The following is a 6,633-nucleotide window of genomic DNA, read 5'->3' on the forward strand; positions in this document are numbered from 1 at the left end:
CTTGGCATGGACGTGGCCGGGCAGCGGGGTCGTCCCAGGCAGAGATGCGGGGGTGACGCGTGTCTCCGAAGGCGGCGTGGAGAGGGACCCCTCGCCCCGCCGGCCCCACGCCTTGGATTCCGGGATCAGCTGCGCCCCCGGGGCGAGGGGGGCGGCGCACGTAGGGCGGCGGGCCCGGGGGCGCGGGCCATGGCGGGCGGGTCGCCGCGGCTAGGGGTGGGTGGCGCGGACGAGCGGCGGACCGCGCGGAGTTGGAGCGCGCGGCGGGTGGCGGGTGCGCGGCGCTCCGGGCCGGGGGCGGGGGCGCGGGGCCGCGGTGGGGCAGGTGCGGGGCGGCAGGCGCGGCAGGGCGCGGGGTCCGGCCGCCCGGGTCCCCGGCTTCGGCGCCACTCGCGCCCCCGGCCCGGACTCGAGGCGCTAAGGGGCTGCGCGCGACGGGGGCTGCAGAGGAGCTGGAGCGCCGGGCGGTGCGGGGACGTGCGGCGGCGGCGAGACCGAGCCGCGCCGCGTGCGAGGAAAAGCCGTCCTTATACTGACACCAAATGTCTTCGGGGAAAGCTGCAGGCTCCGGGCGCTGGAGGGGGAGGCGTGCGGGCGACAGACTGCGTGACGGAGGCTGTGAGTGAGCCCCCTCCAGAGAGGCGGGAGCCCCTGGGAGTGCGACCACCTCCTGACAATTTAGGGTCGCACCGCTGGGAAGGGTCCTGACCCATTGGGCACTTGGCTGCGTCATGCGTAAAAAAAACGGGAGACCCTATGAATGAGCAGCCCAGGCGCTAAAGGCTTGTTGGTCTTGTCACTTAGGGTTTTCGTTGGGCTTCCAGTCGACAGGCTTGCCCCACTACCCAGTGAAGGGGTCACCAACACAATGGTGGAACTCAGCCTCACGGGTCTCCAAAGGTCGTTCAGAAACCCAAATTACCCATTCCCTGGCCCCACTTCCTCCTGCTCTTCAGGATTGGCTCCAAGACTGTGTCACACTGTAATCCCAGAAAAGGCAGGCAGATCCCTGTAAGTTCAACCCCAGCCTTAGTCCATAAAGCCAGTTCCAGGCTACATAATGAAAACCCAATCTCAAAACAAAGACAAAAACAAAAATAAAGCCTACCTCCTTTTAGAAGGCTTCTGAATGACCTACACACCCCACTCACATGCACGCCCACGCGTGAGTCCACAGCTTGGGCACTTGTCTATCTTTACCCAGCTTGATTAGCTTGCTTGCAACCCAGGACCAGGGGTGGGTAATCGTTCATCAAAAATATACCCCACAGATGTGTCCACAGACCAATATCAGGAGGCAGTTCCTCAACTCTTTCCAGGTGACTCTAGTTTGTGACAAATTGACAAAAACCACCGCCACTGCCAGCACCCGGTTGCAGGACGGGCCCCCTTGCTCAGCCCTTTCAACTTCCATGGAGAGTGTATGACAGGGCCTCTTCACAAGGCTGGGGGGGGGGGGGCTCCAGGAAAGATACAGCGACTACGCCAGGGACCAGTTGTTCTGGCAGAGGGGCCTGACTGTGGAGGTGAGACAGCCTTTCATAAAAACACTCTCCAGGTGGATCTCCGTGAGTTCAAGGCTAGCCTGGTCTACAGAGCGAGTTCCAGGACAGCCAGAGCTGTTACACAGAGAAACCTTGTCTCGAAAATAATAATAATAATAATAATAATAATAATAACAACAACAACAACAACAACACTCTCATGGAAAATCCAGTAAGTGTTCATGAAGCTGGGAGGTGTCTGTCCTGTAGTGTGAGCTGAACCAGCTAGAACAGCAGCCTCAGGTTGGATCCCAAGGATGGCTCGTCAAACACATGAACCAGGCCCGTCCAGGCTGGGCAGACTGAGTCAGGAGGAGAGATGAGTGGAGCGATGGCAAGGGGAAGGGGAGACACTGAGGCAGGAGTAGGTGGTGAGGGCAGGCAGGTCCAGCCCTAGCCAGCGGCATGCATGGCTGAAAAGAGCACGGAGAGTGAAAGACTTCCGGGTGGGTAGGAAATGCCAGCCAGCCATTCTCTTCTGACTACTATTCCTGAGGCTCTGCTGGACTTTGAGGACCACCAGGGGTTAAGGTCAGAGGTCTAGACCCTCAGCGCAGCCCCCCTGAAGGGCTGGCGACCCAGCCCTAGAATGCACCCCCACCCCCAGGTCTATGTGTACACCTCACTTCTTTTCAGGCAACTCCTTCGTTCCTCTGGGCATCTTTGATGTTCAATCCACCCAGCCCATCTTACTCCACCCCCCAGGGCAGCGAGTGAGGGAGTGAGCGAGCGATGAGTGAGTGAGCAAGTGAGTGAGTGAGTGAGTGAGTGAGTGAGCGAGTGAGTGAGTGAGCAAGTGAGTGAGTGAGTGAGTGAGTGAGCGAGCGAGTGAGTGAGCGAGCGAGTGAGGGAGTGAGCAAGTGAGTGAGCAAGCGAGTGAGGGAGTGAGCGAGTCCTAGAGATATGGAGGATTCGAACAAAGAGCAGGAAGGAAGTAGGAGTGAGAGGAGCCATGAACCTGCTATAGGCTGAAAGTACAACTCCTATCTCTGCAAGCAGCACGGCTAGGGGCAGTCCCTCTCAGCGGCTTTGCTGGCTGCGGGGGGCTTCGTTTATTGGTTATTGCTATTTATATTGTGCCTGGTATTTGCAGAGGGGTGCATCAGCCGCACGCACTCATTAGACCCCACCATGCCCTGGGAACTGAGCCTGCCAAGCTCTTCCAGGAAGTGGGTGAAGTAGATGGAGACCAGGAGTCCCCAACATACCCCCCTGACAGCCGGCAGGCTCCCCATTGCTTTTGCACAAGCTGGCTCCCAGGGACAAAGCCAGCTTGCTCAGTACGCTAGTGCCACTGGACAGAGTACGCACACACACACACATGCACACGCATACACGCACAGGCGCGCGCGCACACACGGATCATCCTGTTGGAGAACTTTCTCACTATTGTAGTAACCAGACAGGCAGGGCCATCAATTCTGGGGCTGGAAGAAGCTGGGGCAGAATTTTGACCCTAAAAATCGAAAATTAGATCCTTTTTGGACTTAAAGATCATAAAGGCACGGAGATACATATTTCAGTATCCTCGCAATGATGCTGATTTGGCTCTCAGATACTCACTGACCATTTAATCTATCTGTGCCTGGCTCTGATGGGACCCCCTGGCAAGTACTCACACATTTAATCCTTGCCAGAGTCTTGTAAAATATAATTTTGAATTTCCTTGCTTCTATTTTATAGATGAGGGTCGATTGGCACAGAGAGGTGAGAAGACTTGTCCGAGATCACATGACTAAGCGGTAGAGCTGGGACTCAGATTTGGAGCATCTGTGCTCTTAACTAGACTTCTGAATTTAAAGTACTCAAAAGCAGCAAGATGTCTCAGCAGGTTAACACACTTGCTGCCAATTCTGACAACCTGAGTTCGATCCCCAGGACTCACGTGGTGGAAGTGAGAACCAACTCTCAAGTTGTCTTCTGACCTCCAAGCACATGCTGTGGTACACACACACACACACACACACACACACACACACACACACACACACGATAGACAAATAAAAATATAACAACATTCTTAAAAACTGAAAAACTCCCATAATCAAGGCTCCCAGGACTCCAAACCAAGGGTGGTTTTGATAGCTAAAGAAGGAAGGCTCCTGAGGCCAGGCGTGGTAGCGCACGCCTTTAATCCCAGCACTCGGGAGGCAGAGGCTGTAAGTTCGAAGCCAGCCTGGTCTACAAAAGGGAGTCTAGGACAGCCAAGGCTACACAGAGAAACTCTCTCTCTCAAAAAAAACCAAAAAACAAAACAAAACAAAGAAGGAAGGCTCCTGGCCCAAGGGGGTATGGGTGTGAAGAGGGGCTGCCCTCACCAGCTATGCCCAGTGCCCACCCACCTCCCAGTTATCTTCCAAGCAGAGATGTGCTCTGGCACATAAGAGCAAGATCCAGATTGGAGCTCCGGGGGCCACTAGCAAGCCCCTGGGGGCAGCCCATCACAGGAGGGACACGCAGGAAGAAATCCACAGTGGAAATTGAACTTCAACCTTCCCAAAGCTCCTATTGGGCTCTGGGCCTGAGCCAGGGTGGAGGACACTTCAGATGGCAAAGCCTGCAAGTGCTGACTACAGGAAACCAAAAGGAGACTTGGAACAAGATGCTGAGGGATGGAGGGAGGGAAGAAGGAAAGGAGAGAGGGAAGAAGGGAGGGAGGGAGGATGGAAAGGGAAGGATTGGCTTCCCATATGGGATGAGCAGGCTGAAGGGACATCTCGTGGGACCCAAATAGGCCCTTGGGTACTCAAAAAAGAGACTGTAAGATGGGGGTGGTGGTATCATATGAAGGTGATGTGCCCAAAGCGAACCAACCCCAGAGGAGCCCAGGACGCCTGAGCTCCAGATGAGAGACTTGAAATTCTTCATGGAGCTATAGTGTAGTCCTATTCTACAAAGTCTCAAGATCAGGGAGGCACACAAGGGGTTTTCCATGAGTCCCCTCCAAGCTGATATGGCCAAGCCAGCCAGTATATTCCGGCCCTAGATGGACCAGCCAGCAGAAGCAAAGAGCCAGAACCAGGGCCCAGAGAGGGTGAGATGCAGCTGGTTCACCTAGCTAAGGACTAAGGAACGCCTTCTCTCCTCTGGCAGGTACCCACTTCCTTCATTAGTCCACTTAAGCCCCCACAGGCCAAGGTGACGATGGGGTTAAGAATCTTCGCATACGACTGAGAGAGCCAGGGCCCATCAAAATTAAGTGAATTGGCCAGGGTCACAATGTTAATGAGCAGCAAAAACTGAATTCTATGCCAGAGTGAGCAGGGGTGAGTGTGTGCAGGTATGGGGAGGAGGAATCCATCTCCTACCTCCTCTGGATGGAAGATGGAAGAGGAGAAGGACAAATGGGGACAGCTGTCAAGGACCTCAGGTCCCGCCAGGTGGGCAACACCTGACATCCAGCCAGAATTCATAGTGGATGCCGTAGAAGCTTGCTGGATAAGGTCTAAAATATCCAGGCTGGGCGTATCTGAAAGGGCTACCTGGCACCCAGCACCTGCCCTTAGAAGGGGAAGAAAACAAGGAAGGACTATCAGACTGCCACCCAGCCAACAGCACCAGAACCATCCCCCCAAAAAACTGCACTTGACAGTTGGCAGACTCTTCCTTTCTTCTCACAGTATCCTAGGCTCCAGCATACAGCAGGCGCTCAATATCTGCTGGGTTCCTCTCTGTTTTTTTTTGTTTGTTTGTTTGTTTGTTTGTTTTTCAAGAAGTTTCAGGTAGCTCAGGTTAACCTCAAACTTAGGGTCCTCCTACCTCAGCCAGCAGAGATCTGGGATGACAGGTGTGATTATCATATGTGTGGGGGGTTGTGCAGTAGTGGGGAAATGAGCTCAGAACTTTGTGCACCGAAGCAAGCATTCGGTAAACTGAGCCACAGTCCTCAGCCCCCTCTTTTCACCTTCCTTGAATACAACCCTTTAGAAGTTAATTTTCAGGCTTGTTTTACTGATAAAGAAGTGGGGATTGAAGGCTGGTAAGACGGCTCAGCTGATGCCTGAGTTTATTTTATTTTATTAATTTATTCATATTACATCTCAATGGTTATCCCATCCCTTGTATCCTCCCATTCCTCCCTCCCTCCCATTTTCCCCTCCCCTCCCCTATGACTGTGACTGAGGGGGACTTCTTCCCCCGTATATGCTCATAAGGTATCAAGTCTCTTCTTGGTAGCCTGCTATCCTTCCTCTGAGTGCCACCAGGTCTCCCCATCCAGGGGACGTGGTCAAATATGAGTCATCAGAGTCCGTGTGAAAGTCTGACCCATTCTCCACTCAACTATGGAGAATTTCCTGTCCATTGGCTAGATCTGGGTAGGGGTTTGAAGTTTACCGCCTGTATTGTCCTTGGCTGGTGCCATAGTTTGAGCAGGACCCCTGGGCCCAAATCTGCCTATCATAATGTTCTTCTTGTAGGTTTCTAGGACCCTCTGGATCCTTCTACGTTGTCATTCTCCCATGCTTCTCTCATCTAGAGTCCCAATAGGATGCCCTCCCCTCTGTCCCAGTTTCCTGGTAAGTGAAGATTTTCCTGGGACATGCCCTTTGGGCTAGTGTGCAGATATAAGTTTAAAGTGCAATTTTTTAAAAGCTTAAGAAATAAAAAGCAGACGAGGTGGAGAGATGCCACATGACAAGCCAACTGGTCACTGGGTAACTGTTTCTTGAATCCCTTCCACATGCCAGGTGCCAGGCACACAAAGATGCAGCCTGACAGAGAGACAGCCATGTCTAAACAACCTGAATATATACTGGTGGAAGAGAGCTTGGAGCCCCGGATGTGGGGGGAGGGGCTAACAGCAGGCAGAATGCTAGCTCAGTGGCCTGGATGGGCCCATTTGAGTAGAGGAAGGTCATCATCCTCAATAAGGTAACAGCAGGAGCAAAGGCCTGAATGGCCAAAGACACCACAGGATAGGAGGGGGGGGAGGAAAAGGCAGGGCTGATGAACCCTCAGGATCTTCATAGTCTGCTAAGACGAAAGATCACCGTGGAAGGATGGGTGCAGAGTGACCCCCCCACCCACCCACCCACCCACCCACTTCTCTTGACCTCTGTGCCTTTGGCTGCCTTGCTCTGTCTGTCCT

General features: G+C 53.8%; 1 protein-coding gene across 1 annotated transcript in view; it reads right to left on the reverse strand.

Annotated features, from left to right (window-relative positions):
* CACNA1I (calcium voltage-gated channel subunit alpha1 I) overlaps window positions 1-228 on the reverse strand; it is a 121,357-nt gene extending 121,129 nt beyond the window's left edge. Inside the window, exon 1 of the mRNA XM_084748317.1 lies at window positions 1-228. The gene's annotated coding sequence lies outside the window, so the exon portion shown is untranslated.
* Between the last annotated feature and the right edge of the window lie 6,405 nt (window positions 229-6,633).

This window comes from Acomys minous, assembly GCF_964271855.1.
Source record: "Acomys minous genome assembly, chromosome: 12".
NCBI classification, from domain to species: domain Eukaryota; kingdom Metazoa; phylum Chordata; class Mammalia; order Rodentia; family Muridae; genus Acomys; species Acomys minous.